The following is a 17,681-nucleotide window of genomic DNA, read 5'->3' as shown; positions in this document are numbered from 1 at the left end:
GAAACGGTGACAAGCCCTTTCCCAGTTGCTGCCTGTCTTCCAGATTCGCTCAGGCTATCCTCCTCAGCTACCAGCTTCCCTCTGCCTGTGTGAAACGTCCTGGGGCAGGGGTGGGAGTGGGGACTCTGCTGGTCTCAGGTTCATCTTCCACTCGGATCTCTGATTGGTTTGTGGATGCCCTGGATAGGTTCGACAGCCCTTTCTGGTTTCTGGCCCAAACATACTAGATTCCGTGCTGTCATGAGCTTGATGAAGACACAGATGACCTTTTGCTTTCCGGCCCCTGCAGGACTGAGTTGTCTGGTCAAGAGAAATCTTGAGGAAACTAGCTGAGCCCATTTAAAATGAAGGAACGGATTTATTGGAACATAAAATTGTTTTTTTTTTTTCCACTTTGAAGGGTCAGACAGAATGTGTCATTATTTTCTAACAAAGGAAGACGAGTCAGATGGCTGATAATTCCCATGTGACTACTCTGGTACTTGGCCCAGTGGTACTTGGGGGAGGGGCAATGTTAATTTAATAACTACTACACTTTGCTTCTTAAAAGTCTATTTCCTTTAACAGTGTAGATGCAGCTGTGGGGTGAGCTGAGGTGATGTGTGTTTGGCAAAATGCTATTGGTCGGTCCGAGCTCCCATCCTGGCTTCTGAGGCTGGTGTGGATGTCCTGGGGTGGGTACCACCCAGCTCCCACCAGCCCCAGATTTGACTATCCATTCAGAGTGGCTTGGGGGTCCCAGAGCCTTCACTCCTGTTGGTTTATTCCTGACAGCCTACAAAGCCTCACACTGCCCTCAGTTTTCCCTCTATTTCTTTTGAAGGACCAATTTTTTTCACGGTACTTGTCCTGATTGTTTTCATTGTTCAAATCTATATTTTTGTATGTAGAGGGAAATAATTTTCTCAACACTAATCGCTAATAAATATTGTATTAAATTGTCATGAAGGAGTTCTTGTTTAATAAATGGACGTGTAAAAACTGAAAAAAAAAAAAACTAACTTTGAGAGAAAACGTGAGATTTTGTATCTTTGACTGCTTTATAAAAATGTGAACTCTTCATAATCTAGATAATAAAGAGAAAAAGGCATTTTGTAAAAATAAGAAATAACATCTGAATCGCACGCAGCGTGAAAGATAACTATTGTAAAGTATTGTATTAAAGTTAGTATGAGAAGCCCTTGAAAAGGTGAAGTTTATTCAATCTGTAGTCTAGCAAATGGCTATTAAAAAGCAGGAAGCTTTCAAAATGCAAAAGAAAGTTCTCTAACATGACATTTGATTTTTTTCCCCATAAATTTTATTTAAGATATAGGGTGAAATGAGGGCAAGTTTCTATTTCATAAGTAAAACTCTGCATTTAAAAGAGAAGTCACAGATGACTTCACAGAGGATTACTTCTGGGAAAGAGGCAAATTAGAAATATACTTCTGTTATTTAGGTAATTATATAATTTTCTTTCTTTGAGATTTCCAAAACAATAACCTTAGAAATTAAAATAATTTGTTAATTCTAAACTGATTTTTCTTTTATGGTGACTTCTTGCTTTTACAGAATGTCTTTGTGTGCTATAACATATGTATGAAAATTATATAAGTATTGCTAATCTCAGAGACAAATACCTAAAATAAATCTGACTGTAGATTTTTGAAGGAATTTTAATAAAAGCTCCGGATATGATACACTCTTCCATAATACAATTTTTATTGTGCTGTTGGATGGGTGACATGATGGCCCCACGACACTATTTCTTTATGTTATTAAAAAATGGTTACAGGGTTGATAAGTGGCAACAATTTTTTTTTTCTTTTATTGTCTTCTATTGAGAGATTCATATGAGTGATTTTTGATGTGGTCAATTTGGTAGGAAATTATTAGTTACACTAGTACACTCCATTTTAAGACCTCTTCAATTGTCAATACTGAAGCTAGCTACTTGTTGACTATTAAAATGATCTTGGAAAAAACAGAGATTAGGACTTGATGTTCAATACATTTTTTTTTTTATTGTTAGAGTATAAGAGAACCCTGCTAATATTTATTTGCTTTGATATTCTGATTAGCTTTTCAATTTGCTGCATTTCCTCACAATGGAAAGCCTTATTTAAATTTGTCTTCAATATTATGGTTCTGAACCTCTACATCTATAGAAGCTTTATAATTCAGATAGTTTTGGTTGATATGTTATTACTTTATTTCATTTTACTATAAAAGAGCATCACATGAATAAACATACGTAGCACTTACACGTTAGCAAGAATGAATATCTACATAAGCATTTGGTACTGAAAAAGTCCACTACAGTTTTTTAAAAGCCAAATTCTTTTTTAAATGATTGTTTCTTGTAGCAACTGTTAAACTAAAATGCAAATATTTTATGGAGTATGTGTAAAATTAAGAATTAATTAAACATACTTATTATGAAATTATAAAGAGCAACAAGTAGAGATGATGGACATGTGAACTAAGATGCTCTCACATTGTAGAAACCAGTTATGTGTTATCTCTGGAATGTACAGATCAAATCTTAAGAGAGTAAATTACAAATGAGTTACTATAGGTTATTATAACTTTATGCATTTTAAGTGAATAAGAAAAAATTCTGGTGAAATACAAACAAAGCAGAGGATCTCATCTAGAAAGTAATTTTTTAAAGAAAAATATGCTCTTCCACTTGGGGCCAGGATTCAGCAAAATTCTGAAAGGAGACATCCTCACCCTCCCCTTGATATTCCTTCTCTTATTCTTTTTAAAAGCTCTATCCCAGAGTGGCCTACTCTGTCCCTAACTTAAGGTCAACCATCCTTGGTACCTAGAGAAACAGACCATACTTTCTATTTGTTTTTCTTCCATCACACTCCCACTGTTGTTAAAAAATGTACTCATCCTATTTTCCAGAAGTTAGGGCATTTGATGAAAAGAATCCATGCTCACAAGAGAAGACTCCAAAGCTTTGTTTCTTTTAACTTGTAATTCAGGACTCCCCTCCCTCCCATTAGAATTTTAATAAGTTCTCTCAGCAGACAAGATCCAAGGGAACAGCTAAATGTTGAGGACTCGGTCTCAAGTGAGGAGACTGATGCCATGACAAATAGTTTGGGGGAAATATTTGGGGGGATAAACAGTGTTTTGTTAAACATTCATCCTGTCTCTGGCAATTAAGCCCAGAATATCCTGAGAATGTTTTACATGAAGGGTCCATCACAGAGATATGTCCATTTTGTTAAGATATACCTAAAGAAATATATATGTTTCTTGCAGTGGATGAAAATTAATTACATTATATTTTCATGGTATTTTGCTATTCTCATACAATTAGAAACTAACCTAATTCAATGCTTTACATATGTGTTTTAAATATCATTTAATATCCTGAACACTTTGGATACTATATTTTTCATACTGCAAGATAATGTTATATAACTAAACTATAAAATGTACTTATAATTATTGTAAATTTCAGCTTATAGTAGATAAAACACCTTTGTTTGCAAATGATAGAAAATAAGCTAAAATTACCCTAGGCAATAGAGTAGGCACTGATTTGTACAACTGAAAATCCAAGGAGAGAAAAATCAGGCTGGACTCAGCAGCTCACACAGGATTACCAAGATCATTTTCTTCATTCCTTAGCTCTTGTTCTCGCTTTTCTATAAGTACTCTCTGGCAGAAGCTCATACTAAGTTGATCAGGAGGCTTCAGGTTTACATCTCACTCTTTCAGAAAACTTTGTACAAAAGAATGTCTTTCCTCCAACACCACAGCAAAGATACCTCAGATTAAGATCTGACTGAATAAAAGTGGGTCACATGACCATGCTGAGCTGCTCATTGCCTTTAAGACTTAGATACCCTGAGTGACCAGGCCTGGGTAACTGGCTCATTCTTGCACTGATGAGCCACCTTCCCCTGCAACACATGGAGTCACAACTGAAAAGAGGGGGCTCCACACTGGGGAACTAAAATTCTTCCCTCAGAAGAAAGAGAACTTCATATCTTAGAGGTGAAAGCCATAGAAAACCATTACACAGCCACATAGTAACAGCCACATAGGGTAACATTTAAAAGCATTACTTGGGATTTCCCTGCTGGTCCAATGGCTAAGACTCCTGGCTCTCAATGCAGCGGCCTCAGATTAGATCCCTAGTAAGGGAACTTGATCCTGCATGCTGCAACTAAGACCTGGCACAGCCAAATAAATAAATATTTAAATAAGAACAAAAGCGCTACTTACTTAAACTTTCTAAGCTCTGTAGTCAGACAGAAACAGTATCAGTTTAAGAGTAAGTCTAAATGAAGCAAATGTTTTAATTAAACTGAATTTTAAAATATTTTTCAACAGCCATTCCACGTATGCGCTTCCCAGGTGGCTCAGTGGAAACGAATCTCCTGCAATGCAGGAGAGGTAGGTCGATCCCTGGGTGGGAAAGATCCTCTGGATGGAAGCAATGGCAACCTACTCTAGTATTAGAGCTTGAAAAATCCCATGGACAAAGGAGCCTGGTGGGCCACAGTCCATGAGGTCCCAGAGTCAGACACAACTGAGTCACTGAGTACACACATACTCCATGTATAAACCCTTGCCCCTCAATACTTACCTTCTAAAAGCTTATAATATAGTTGTTGTTGTTTACTTGCTAAGTCATCCTACTCTTGGCAACCCCACTGAGTGTAGCCCACCAAGCTCCTCTGATCATGGAATTTCCCAGGCAAGAATACTGGAATGTGTAGGCCTTCCCTTCTTCACAAAATCTAGTAAAATCATTATATTAATAATTATAATGGCAAAAAATTTATCAAATACCATAAAAAGATATAAGAAATGTTATATTAGGATTCAGAACTTCATCGAACATTTTTATCTTCCTGTTATATGCCAGGCAATAAACTAGAGAATTTTGCAGACATATCATTTACCACATTCAGTCAGAGAAATCAGGACAAAATTTTTGAATAAATATGTGTACAGTAGTTCCCCCCTTCTCCACAGTTTTGCTTTCTGTAGTGTCCACAATCAACCACAGTCCAAAACTATCGAAGACAAACTTCCAGAAATAATTCATACGTTTGAAATTGCTCACGTTTCTGAAGTAGCTTGACAAAGTCTCGCCCTGTCCTGCTCCTGCGAATCAGTCCGGACGGAGTCTAGCGTTTCCCCTGTAACTCACACCGCAGCCATCTTGCTTATCAGATCCAAGCTCTCCTGGGTTTGAGGTGTCGCGTTTGTTTTGGAGTCCCCCTTATTTCACTTAATACTGGCCCCAAAGCGCGAGAGTAGTGCTGCTGGCCTGGTTGTTTGGACATGCCAATGAAAAGCCCTACGTGCTTCCCCTAAGTGAAAGGGTGCGAGAGAAAAAAAAAATATGTCGAGGCTGCTAAGATTTACGGTAGGGACGAACCTGAATCTTCTATTCATGAAATTGTGAAGAAGGGAAATAAAATCCTGTGTGTTTTGCTGTTGCACCTCAAACTACGATAGTTATGACCACAGTGCATGGTAAGTGCTTAATTAAGATGAAAAAGACATTAAATTCGTACAATAAAATAATTTGTGTGTGAGAGAGACCACTGTTCACATAACTTTACAATATGTTGTTATAATTGTTCTATTTTATTAGTAGTTGTTAATCTTTTCCTTGACTAATTAACTAATTAAACTCTATTATAGGTTTGTATACTAAGAAAAAACATTGTCTATATAGGATTTGGTACTGCCTGCAGTTTTGGGTGTCCATTGTGGCTCTTGGAATGTATCCCCATGGATAAGGTGGTGCTACTGTGGTAGTTTCCAGAGAAAGTTAGAACTGGGGAGATGAGAAACATTCTAAGGGACAGGAAAGACATGTGTCAAAGGATGAAAACATGGAGTAACAGAATTTCCAGGGCAGAGCGAGTTGTCTCCTGCTGTTAGCGACAAGTATACTAGTAAGAGGTTGGGGCAGATAGTTTGAGATTCTAATAGAGTGAACCTGCTGAGCAGATCATGACTCTTTAGTATTGGTAACTACAAGGTTGTTGAGCAGGGGAAATCCCTAATTGAATGGCCATAATTGAATCTGGGTGGGCTATGTAGCATCAAGATTTGTTTACTTCTTCCACAGGCTTTACTGTTGGTGATACACTCTTTAGGGTGGTTTGGAGAAATGCTTGTCTTCTATGAAGAGAGGTTCTAATATAGGCTGTGCTTATAATGTTTTTTTTTCCTTCTATATTGTGGAACTTTGATTGGCTGTTTTTAATTTTGAGAATAAGTGACACAGTGAAATGGTTTGAAAACAAAACATAAACATTTTAGTGAGAATCTTTCTTATTTTCCTGCTTCTAAATACCTCTGTTTTTTCCCACCTTAACCCAGCAAGTAACCACTTTTCATAGTTTTTTTTTAATCCTTTTATAGTTTTTTTTATGCAGAAGCATATATGTATATACACACATGCATGTGTATAAATATCTTTATTACATTAAAGGTAGTATGCTATATATATATTTCTTCACTTTTTTCTTTTAGTAATATCTTGGAGCTATTTTAGTTATAAAGATAATAAAATGTCTAATTCTCTCTCTCTTTGTTTGTAGCTGTACTATATTCCACTGTGTGGATATATTGTACTTAATCTAACCAGCCTCTTTCTTAAGAGTCATGAGTGTTTTTAACTTTTTTGCTGCTGGAAAGAATGTTTTAATATAATTGTGTACATTTGCAAATATATCTATGGAATGAATTCCAAGAAATACTGTGTTATTATAAGCCAAGAGATAAAATGATATTGATAGTTATTGTCAAACTGTCCTTCATGTTAGTTGTAAGTTTTCGAACTTCCATCAGCACTTATTGAGAGTGCTGGTGGAGACTTCATAGCTTTTCTAACAGATTGTGTTCCCAAACATTTCAGGTTTTTCCAGTCTGCAGAAAACTGTGTCCTTATATAGTTTTATGTAATATTTCTGTTATTATGATTGAGGTAAGCTTGTTTTTTAAAAGGTTAGAGGTCTTTTTTGGTTTTTTTTTTTTTTTTTTACTAATAACAGAGTGTATCCTTTCTCAACTGTATAATCGAGGACCAAAATCTTAGTTAAGCTCAAGGCTAGAATGAGATATTAAAAGAAATAGGGAATTGAGGCTAGTGTATATAAAGTATTCTTTTTATAAAGCTTGAAATAGGCAATAGCTAAAATGAGGATGAAATATGAATGTTTAAGTGAAGGGAAAGAGAAAAGAAATGAAAATAAAGAAAAAATATATATATATACCCAGACATCCAACAAGGTCTCAGAGGATACAGTACAAATCGGTGTAATCACTAGCTCAAATAGATAAGTTAACCTGAAACAGAAGGAAGAGCACTTTAATGAGTGTGTATGTAGATGAGTTGGATGTAGAGAAGATGAAATGAGGAGAGGAAGTTGAAGGAACACTTTCTCCGTTGATTCCATCTTCATTGAAGTGGTAGGAAAGCACATTTGATGAGAGGGAGTATTTAGAGGATGCCAAAGAATAGGCAGACTATCTTATTTTTAAAAAATCAGTCTTGTCAAAAACATACAACTGTGAATTTTAAAATTGATTTTTCTCTTTCTATGGGCATCAGCCCAATTCAATTCCATAAATAATTTTGAGCTCCAACTAAGTACAGTGTATTATGCTAGGAATTATTGGGGATACAAAGAGTCAGTGTGCTATCTAGCCAGTGAAAACTTCTTAGGTAGCTTAGTGTATAAACATAAGAATTTAAATATAAATTTATAAATTTAAAGTCAGTGCCTTAGAAATATTACAGAACATGCTATTGTCAGAGTCTCAGTGGTTGTGCTGTGCTGTTCTCAAATGCTCAGTCGTGTCCGCCTCATTGTGACTCCATGTACTATAGCCTACCAGGCTCCTCTATCCATAGGATTCTTCAGAATAAGAGTACTGAAGTGAGGTGCCATTTCCTCCAGGGGATCTTCGCACCCCAGGGATCCAACTGCTTCAATTAAGTCTCCTGTGTTAGCAGGTGGATTCTTTACTATTAGCACCACCTGAGAAGCCCCAAGTTTCATTTTGCTAAACTCAGTGGCTATTTATATCTTCATGGTATTCACATGTGAGTTGCATTTGATGCAACTGAACATTCCTTCTCTCTTGAAATTCTGTCCTTGTTTAAATTCTATGATATTTCATTCTCCCAGTTTTTCTCCAAACTATATGGATGCTCCTTTTCTGTCTCTTTGCTAGCTGTTCCCCATTACCCAACCCTCTAAATTTTAAAATGTCCTGCACTTAATCTTCATATTTCTACTTTTTCGGTCCTAGCTATGGTCTTCTTAGTTTATGTGTATGCAATATTATATATTGCCATGATTTTAAATACTACCTATATTCTAATTAGCTCTCAAGACCAAGCCTTTTGTTTTTTAGCACTAAAGCTGTAAATGCTATTGCCTACCTATCATCTCCACTTGAATGTTTCAAGAGACGACAAAATGAGTATGTTCAAAAACTAAGCTCCTAATTACTCCCCATCTGCCCCCAACCCAACCCACCTCTTCCCTATTTTCATTTTTCTCATTTAATGGCAGCACCATGCATCTCTCAGTTCAGGATAGTAAATTAAGAATTATCCCCAATTTCATTCCTTCTCTCATACTCCCTATCCCAAACCAACATCCAGGTAATCAGCAATAAGCAGAACCTGCAAAATATTGATTCACCTCCCATAATCCTGTTTACTTTTCTCAGTGATGGCTCTTAAAAAGGTATATATATATACATATATATATATATATGTATATATATATATGTATTCAGACTATTGGGTCTTTTTATTTTTTGTTTGTTTGTATACTGAATATTCCTCAAAACACCTGCTAAATGTATACACTACAAAACGTGGCATTTAGATGACATCACAATTTTAAATAGAACCACACTTACTAATTCACTTCCTCGCTTCAAGTTAGAGATAAATCATGTGAAATATATGGAGCAATGTTGATTTGAACATTTTGAACGAACTCGAAAAGATTGAAGAAATAGCAGCTTGTAGAATGTTCCTGTCAGGTTTTCTGACCCTATAATTATTGTGTTTGTTTGTTTTTGTTATATCATTAAGTATCGTTTAAATAATTTATCATGTAATTTATCATTAAACAATAAATGTAATTTAGCATTTTCTTGCCCATCTGAGGGCAAAAAATCTGGCTCATAAACATTGAAAACTTTGGTGAAGAAAAAGATACAGAATAAAAGAAATTTAATAAATACACTTTTAATATGTTTTATGTACAGTATTTTTCAAATTGTTGTTACTACTTACATAAATCCATTTTTAAAATCTATTCGTGCATTTTTATATTTATAAATGTTGGTTGGGTATCTTGCTTTTATTTAACTGGTTTTCTCTTAGGAGGAATGAATTAGACATTAAGCAAGGGTTAAATATATATCAAGATATCCCAAATTTTATCACTTCTTACCACCTCTACTGCTGGTACTGCAAAGTCCTCCTGACTCACTTCCCTGATTCTACATTCCATGATAATCATTTTCTGAAGAGTAGCCAGAGTAACTTTCTTAAGACTTAAATCATACAACTCTCCAACTAAAACATTCCAAATGATTTTCTATTGTACTTTAATTCAGTCTTTTTCCATGATTTTTCAGATGTTCTGCCTAATTATTCTGCTTTTGTTTGCTTAAATGGCAATTTGGATATGAGGAATCATTATTACATGTGAAGTCGTTTAGTGGCTACCTTTACCCAAAACTGAATGGTCTATGAAAATATTGACTTTGTCTGCCTCTTTACTACTGAATACTGAGAACCTGGAACAGTGGTAGGCATATGATAAACACTCAGTAAATATTTGATTAGTGAAAGAATAAATGATATGAAAGCTGATTGTGGGCTGTAGAGCCATGGAAGGTTTTCTGGAGATTTGTGACTTCTCTTGGGTCTCACAAATAAGATAAACTTAGGGGAAAGGAAGCTAGAAACATCTTTCAAACCATGAGACTTTATGGATTCATTTTGAGTAACATGGCAGTGCTGAAGGTGGGATTGGAACGTTGGATCCATTATATATTGTGGCGCTTTTCTGAAACTCCAAAACAAATAATCCTCCATCTGAGAACATATTGAATAAACTGATAAAAAACACCAACTACCTCTAAGCATTTAAATTTTAAGCTGTTTCTCTAAAACCATGGTGTTACATTGAATAATTTTACTTATTTTAGATTCATTTCCTAAACAATTAGAGAACTTTTTGTTCTAGTCTCTGCTGATATAATGACAAGCTTGGAGTCATAACGAGATTTCTTTTTAAAATAGCTGTAAAAGGTAGAATGCTCAGGAAGTTGAGTGCTGTGTCAAGGGAATTTTTTTTTTTTAATTAATCTTTCTGCTTCAGTTAAGCTCATATTAGAACTTTAAGGGATAGAAACTGAGCAGTGAGGCCATGTTAATCTTTTTCGCCTTTCTGCTGCATGCACTGGGAAATCAAGTAGTCTGAGCCTCTGTTCATATCTTGATGTTTCTCCTAAAGGAAGTAGAACGTAGGAGGAAAAAATGAATGTTGATTTACCCCAGTGGTGTCTCCAAGACTGTGGTAGGTACTATGATGTTAGGCTAAACAAACAATTTGTTTCTCACTTTCTGACTTGCTTCACTCTGTATGACAGTCCCTAGGTCCATCCATGTCTCTGAAAATGGCACAGTTTTGTTTCTTTTTGTTCTTTTTGTTCTTTTTGTTTCTTTTTGTTCTTTTTGTTTGTTTGTTGTCTAGATACTCGCAGTAGCATGAGGCACTCATTAATATAAATGATTATTAGAGTGGGATTATTAATAATAATCATTAGTGCTATGATTTATTCACTGTGTATTATGTATCAGGTGTTTTGCATGCTTAATAGCATTTGAATCCTACAGAAATCATGTAAGGGAGTTAGTATTCCCATTTTAAAGATAAGAAAGCTTAGGTTAAGTGGTTAAGTGCCCAAATTTATAGTGCTATTTAGTAGGCTGAGTCATGATTCGTATGAAGATCCACATAATATAAAATTCTTGTTATTTTCCACTATGTCATGCTATAATTTCTAAGCCTGTTAGGTGTCAGCAGTTAAGCCATACTGAACCTCATTCAGGAGGCCCTATAGTCTGAAACAGTTTAGAAGGATCCTGCTCTGTTTCATATCTGAAACTATTCCATCTGTAAAAACCTGTCACTTATTCATATATATATGTATATATATATGCACACATCTACTTTATGTAGAGATGTTATAAAATATGTGAGGAAGAAGACATTTTTTGCTTTAGTTTCCTGTTTCTCTTTTCTTATGTTCCCTGGACCCTATGCCTCCTTTCAGCCCTTGCTACTACTACTACTACTAAGTCGCTTCAGTCGTGTCCAACTCTGTGCGACCCCATAGACGGCAGCCCACCAGGCTCCGCCATCCCTGGGATTCTCCAGGCAAGAACACTGGAGTGGGTTGCCATTTCCTTCACCCTTAGATCCCACAAATTCTGTCCTAGAATCATGCTGTCCATTATGGTAGAAATTAGCCCTAGATGCCTATTAACATTCAAAATGCACTAATCTAAATTGAGTATTAAATAAGCACCAGTTTTAGAAGACAATAGAAACAAAGAACATAAAATATTTCCTTAATATTTTTACACTTTTGTATGCTAAAATTATAAAATGTCGACATAGTGAATTAGATAAAAAATATTGTTTTAATGTGGTCACTTCTTTCATTTTCCTCATATAGCGTGGCTACCAGAAAATTTTAAATTACTCATGTTACTAGTTATTTCTAGTGGATGGCACAGCTTTAGGCCATCTCTTCTTCTCACAAGATTACTTGACATTCTTATCCATCTTTATGATTTGAATTTAATCAATATGGTCCCTAAATTTTTATGTTTGGCTTTGGTCTCTCTCCCAGTATTGTTCCTGGTTCCGGTTGTCACTTGATTCCTCTTCCCTGATGTCCAGTCAGCAGTTCAAACTGAGTATATGCCTCATGTGAAAACCATAATCTCCCTACAGAATCCCCATTCTCTTTCCAATTTCAGTTAAGATATCTCTGTTCTTCAAATCACCTAAAGAAGTAAGCTTGGGATCTCCATGGGCTCCTGTCCGTACATCTAATCAATTACCATTGGCATTCAGTTCCTTCTCTCTGGGTTCACTTATTGTCTTAGTTTCTCATCTGGTTATCCTACTCATCTGGTTATCCTTTAAGTCTTGTCTAGACTATGGCAAAAGGGTCTTACTTTTGTACTCCTATTTCTCTTATGTCATTTGGCCTATGTAAAGTTTATTTTATGTCTGTATGGTGATGATTGGGTTCAAGTTAATTAATACAAGTAAGAATGTCTATTGTCTATTTATAATCTACTTAGAGTTTTAAAAGTGACTTTGCATAACTATTTTATGTAGTTATTCTAGCAAGCTAGTGGAAAAAGCAGAAGATTTAATAGAAGACAAGGAAGCTTGGAGAAATACAAGTGTTTGAAGATAGGCTGAGGACATATTTCTCCCAAGTTCTGGTCCAGAACATTTTCATTTCTTATGGAGAGTGTAAAGATTATATATATACATATGTATATATATATTTTTAATGGAGTATATTGCTTGATAATTTGTGCTAGTTTCTGCTGTACAGCAAAGTGAATCAGTTATATGTATACATATATCCACTCTTAGGTTTCCTTCCCGTTTAGGTCATCACAGATCACTGAGTAGAGTTCCCAGTGCTGTACAATAGGTTCTGGTTAATTATCATTTTTTTTACATAATAGTGCACATATGTTAATCCCAGTGTCCCAATTTGTCATGCCACCTCCTTCTCCCTTGGTAAATTTGTTTGTTCTCTACATCTATGACTCTCTTCTAACGTGCAAATAAGTTCATCTATACCATTTTTCTAGATTCCACATCTGAGAGATATTATACGATATTTGTTTCTCGCTTTCTGACTTGCTTCACTCTGTATGACAGTCCCTAGGTCCATCCATGTCTCTGAAAATGGCACAGTTTTGTTTCTTTTTATGACTATTATAATATTCCATTGTGTGTGTGTGTGTGTGTGTGTGTGTGTATATGCCACATCTTCTTTATCCATTCTTCTGTTGATGGACATTTAGGTTGCTACTACCTCTTGGCTATTGTAAATAGTGCTCCAGTGAACATCAGAGTACATGTATCCTTTTGAATTGTGTCTTTCTTCTTATGTTTACCTAGGAGTCAGATTGCTGGATCATATGGTCAGATTTCTGATCATACAGCCAAATAAATAATATCTGGTCATCATGGCTTGGCTGTTCCCCTCCTCATACTTTTTACCACATAGTAAATTGTAATGTAGGAGCTTCCCTAATAGCTCAGTTGGTAAAGAATTCACCTGCAATGCAGGAGACCTGGGTCCAGTCCCTAAATTGGGAAGATCCCCTGGAGGAGAGATCCCCACTCCAATATTCTGGCCTGGGGAATTTCATGGACTGTATAGTCCATGGGGTTGCAAAGAGCTGGACATGACTGAGTGACTTTCACTCACTTCGCTCATGGTAGTTCTATTTTTGCTTTTTTAAGGAATTTCCGTATCATTCTCCATAGTGGCTGTGAAGTGAAAATTCAAGTGTTAATCAGTAATGTCTGACTCTTTCTGAGCATAGTCTCCTCAGTCCATGGAATTTTCCAGGGAAGAATACCAGAGTGTGTTGCCATTCCCTTCTCTAGGGTATCTTCCTGACCCAGGGATCAAAACCAGGTCTCCTGCATACAGGCAGCTTCTTTACCATCTGAGCAGCAAGGAAGCCCTATAGTGGCTGTATAAATTTACATTTCCACCAACAGTTTAGGAGGGTTCCCTTTTCCCCACACCCTCTCCAGCATTTATTGTTTGTAGATTTTTTTGATGATGGCCATTCTAACCAATATGAGAGATAATAAAGATAAAAAAGCATTGCTTGGGAAGTTAGAAAAAATAAAGTTAAATCTTGAGCTCCATCACTTGTTGGTTAGTAAATATGTTATTTTCTCCAAGTTACTTAATCTCTCTAAACGAGAGTTTCCTGATTTATTGTTGTTCTTAAGTCGCTAAGTCATATCGGAATCTTTTCTGACCCCATGCACTATATAGCCTGCCAGGCTCCTCTGTCCATGAGATTTCCCAGGCAAAAATACTGGAGTGGGTTGCCATTTCCTTCACCAGGGGATCTTCTTGACCCAGGGATTGAACCCACATCTTTTCATTGACAGGTGGGGTTCTTTACTACTGAGCCATCAGGGAAGCCCTGATCTATAAAACAAGGCTTTTTCTCACAAGATTAAAAAAAATAATAATGTACATAAGTAACTTTGCCTAGTTTGTGTCATAAAATACTATTTTAGAAAGATTAAATGTAATGTGAATAGTAGTTGTAGTATAACTGTTCTATCAGATTGCCTTGAAACACATGATGGCCATTTTCCCCTACTTTATGATATAAAAATCATGTCAGGATAATTTTGGTTTATTTCAACTCTAATTAGTCTGACAAGATTATGAAACTCGTCAAAAGCAATTTCTTGCTATTAGTTTCATTTCCTCAATACAGCTGTGTGGGGGAGAAGGAAGGAGGCTCAATCTTTTCTTGTTTATTTACCAATTTTTGGTTGATATGGAAGATTTCCTTCAAGCAGTTCAAGATGTGTCCTAACCAAAAATACCCTTTAATTTTGAAAAATTAATATTCATCACACAGAGCAGTTCAAAAAGTGGAAAGCAGCTACTGAGTCTTGGACCTAAAATTAAAATAAAGCAAAGACGAACTACAGCAACTAGGAGAGGGCAAAAAAAATAAATAAATAAATAAAAATGTAGGTTTTTTTCACTCACTTTTATATTATATCTGATTTTTGCCTTGGATTGTAAAGTATCAATGTAGATTGTTCATAAAGCATGGGGGTCCTAGCAAAATACTCTCGGGGAAAAAATAAGAAAAGATTTTGGAATGTCCAAGGTCTAAGGTGCTGATCCAGTGAGCAAAGTCTTTTTCTGTTTTTATTCTGTGTTGTTTTCCCCTTGAGGAAACCTGATGAAGATTTCATGTATGGAGGTAGACTGAATAAACCAATCTCAGTCCTAATTCTGAAAGCACTTGGTATTAGGCCATCCATTAAATGACAGAAGGTGTGGCAGTGGGAAGTGCCTGACAAAATAATTGGGAGATAAGTGGCTGTGGGGTTGTCTCTGGAGAATTAGCTGCTTTCTACAAACCAGAGAGCTTTAGGTTAGAAGTCTGGCTCTAAGAAAGGGGATTAACAAGTTTACCATAGTTGCAGGGTGGGAAATCAGTTTGAGAGGAAAATCAGAGTCTAGTCAGCATGGCAGACGGGTAGAGAGTATGTCTTGAGTCATGAATGGAGCCAAGGTGAGATGCAGTGGATATTCCGACTTTCCCTGACTATGGTGCACTGATCCCAGGTCCATTTGGCAGATTTTGATGTGGAGAAGTAGGGAAAAAAGCATGAGAATCCAGTAACACTTGGGACTGAGAATCACAACCATTCTAATATGGTGGCAAACTTGCACTTGTGGCAAATGCTCATTTTAATACTGGCAAAATTAGAGACAGAGAATTTCAGACAGGCACCACACGTTCTTGGTCCAGTACAGAATATCAACACTGAAAAAAATACAGCATTTGACTTTAAGGAGTCCATAGTCAATTTGGCAGGAGGGACATCTAACTCAAGTAGAGAACAGAGAACAAAAGAAGTCAGGATATGATTATCTGCCAAAATATAATAGAAACAGTAAAGGAGGTCAGAGCAGAGAGGGGGAAAGGAACTTGCTTAGCAATAGCAAAGAGCACAGCATAATATCCTGCTCTTGGTAATTTCAGATCATTTTGAAAAAATTGTACAAATAAATGAAATAATGTTAATCTCCAGTGAATTTCTTTCTAAAGTTGAGATACAAATGCAGTCTCTTGGTTTTGTTCTCCATTTTCAATCCTACCAGCTTGGATTTTAAAATAATAAGATATTGAAAATGATACCAGTTCAATATGCAGCAGAAACTCTGCTCAACCCACAAATCAGAGAAGCAAAACTCCTAGAGGTGATTGACTCCTGGGATCACAGTCACAGATATGCCCAGGTCAGTCAGGTTATCTATGCAAATCAAGGGTGAAGGGAGAGAAAGCCTGATTCAGAGAGAACTTGTTCTATTTACAAGATGCTGAAGCTACACATCTCCACCTGAGAGTTCTCATGCATACCTTAACCAGTTCTTCACATCTCATCATTTTTCAAGAGAAGACACACAAATACAGACCATTTTTTTAGAAAAAGTAAAAATTATCATGTTTCAATTGGAAGCTGATTCAAAATTCTCCAAAACATTGTTCAGGCCCAACAACATATGTCTGTGGGTTGAATTTGGTTGGCAGTCTGCCGGTTTTCCACCTCTTCTTGAATTTATAGCTGCTCCTAAGAAAGCAGGAGCAGGGTGTAATGATTAGAGACAACTAGAGTCCTCTGAGTAACTTCTGTGCACACAATGAATCCTAATAAATGGCTGGAGACTGAATAGCACATTTACTTAATGAAAAAACCTCCGTTCATGTATAACCTTTTCATTTAGGTCCTTCTTTTGTTTGTCTGCCTTTTACGACTAGGCTCATTTTCCTTACTTGGAAGAACAAACTCTTCTGCTGCCAGCCCTCCTCAAAGCATTGTTTTAACCATTAAAATGTCTCCAACATTTAACTTTTCTAAGTAATAGCAAATATGATAATCTTTAGTCTCCTTGATTTTCACAAAATCATAAAACATCGAATACAGATTAGAACATCTATACTTGGATGAATTGTCATAGGGCAAAGAAAAGAGAGTTTTAGTTTTGTATACCTTAGGTGGCAATAATAATACTAACAATAATTTAAACATGTGCACACGTGCATGCACACGCATAACATGTGTGAAATTCTCAGTGCATAAGATGAGGAAATGTAGCCCAAGTGTGGTTGTATAACCCATCATATGTGTTATCTCTTAATAGATGATTATCTCTTTTCCAGAAGTAGTCATGACAATGTGTATAAGTGATATGGGAGGACACAGAGAAAAAGAACTACTGTTCAATAATTTTTAAATTAAATAGGTAATCCAATAGACATTTTAAAATTCTGCCATTTATGAATTCCTTTTTCACTTCAAGATGTCCAAGCCAAAATCCTATATTTTGCTTTATGAGGGGTCTAAATTAAGACAGAAATTTGGCTAAATTACTTCAAATTTACAGTAACACTCAGTTAGCTGGAACCTAGTTTGATAATGCATATAACTATCTCTTCTAACTTCTACTTCCTAAGGAGAGGCCTCTGAAATCTGCTTTGAAGAAAGACAAGCAAAACAGGACTTATTTAAGTGGGAAAATATCCCCTAAACAAATCCTGGGTTGAGGTTCCTAATAATGCAGCTGAAGCTCTTCAAGCAGTTATAGCAACATAAGAGCCTTTAGTTAAGCAGCCTAGAAAGGATACAACTTAAGATATATAATAATGGAGGATATTATAGTATCTTCAAAGACTGGCATTGAAAAACACACTCAAAAACTTTTAATTTAAATAATGTGGACTGCTAAAAATTTTTACTATTTTGATATTCTTGACTTCATGAAAGAAAGCTTTACTGTCCCCAAAT

At 36.0% G+C, this 17,681-nt stretch overlaps 1 protein-coding gene across 1 annotated transcript in view; it reads left to right on the top strand.

Moving 5' to 3' along the window:
• The window catches only part of ARHGAP15 (Rho GTPase activating protein 15), a 687,458-nt gene that overhangs the window by 1,029 nt on the left and 668,748 nt on the right, over window positions 1-17,681 (top strand). The gene's annotated exons all lie outside the window — the stretch shown is intronic.

This window comes from Giraffa tippelskirchi, chromosome 3, assembly GCF_054371585.1.
Source record: "Giraffa tippelskirchi isolate mGirTip1 chromosome 3, T2T-mGirTip1v1.2.pri, whole genome shotgun sequence".
NCBI lineage: Eukaryota > Metazoa > Chordata > Mammalia > Artiodactyla > Giraffidae > Giraffa > Giraffa tippelskirchi.
This window is presented reverse-complemented; position numbering and strand designations above follow the sequence as displayed.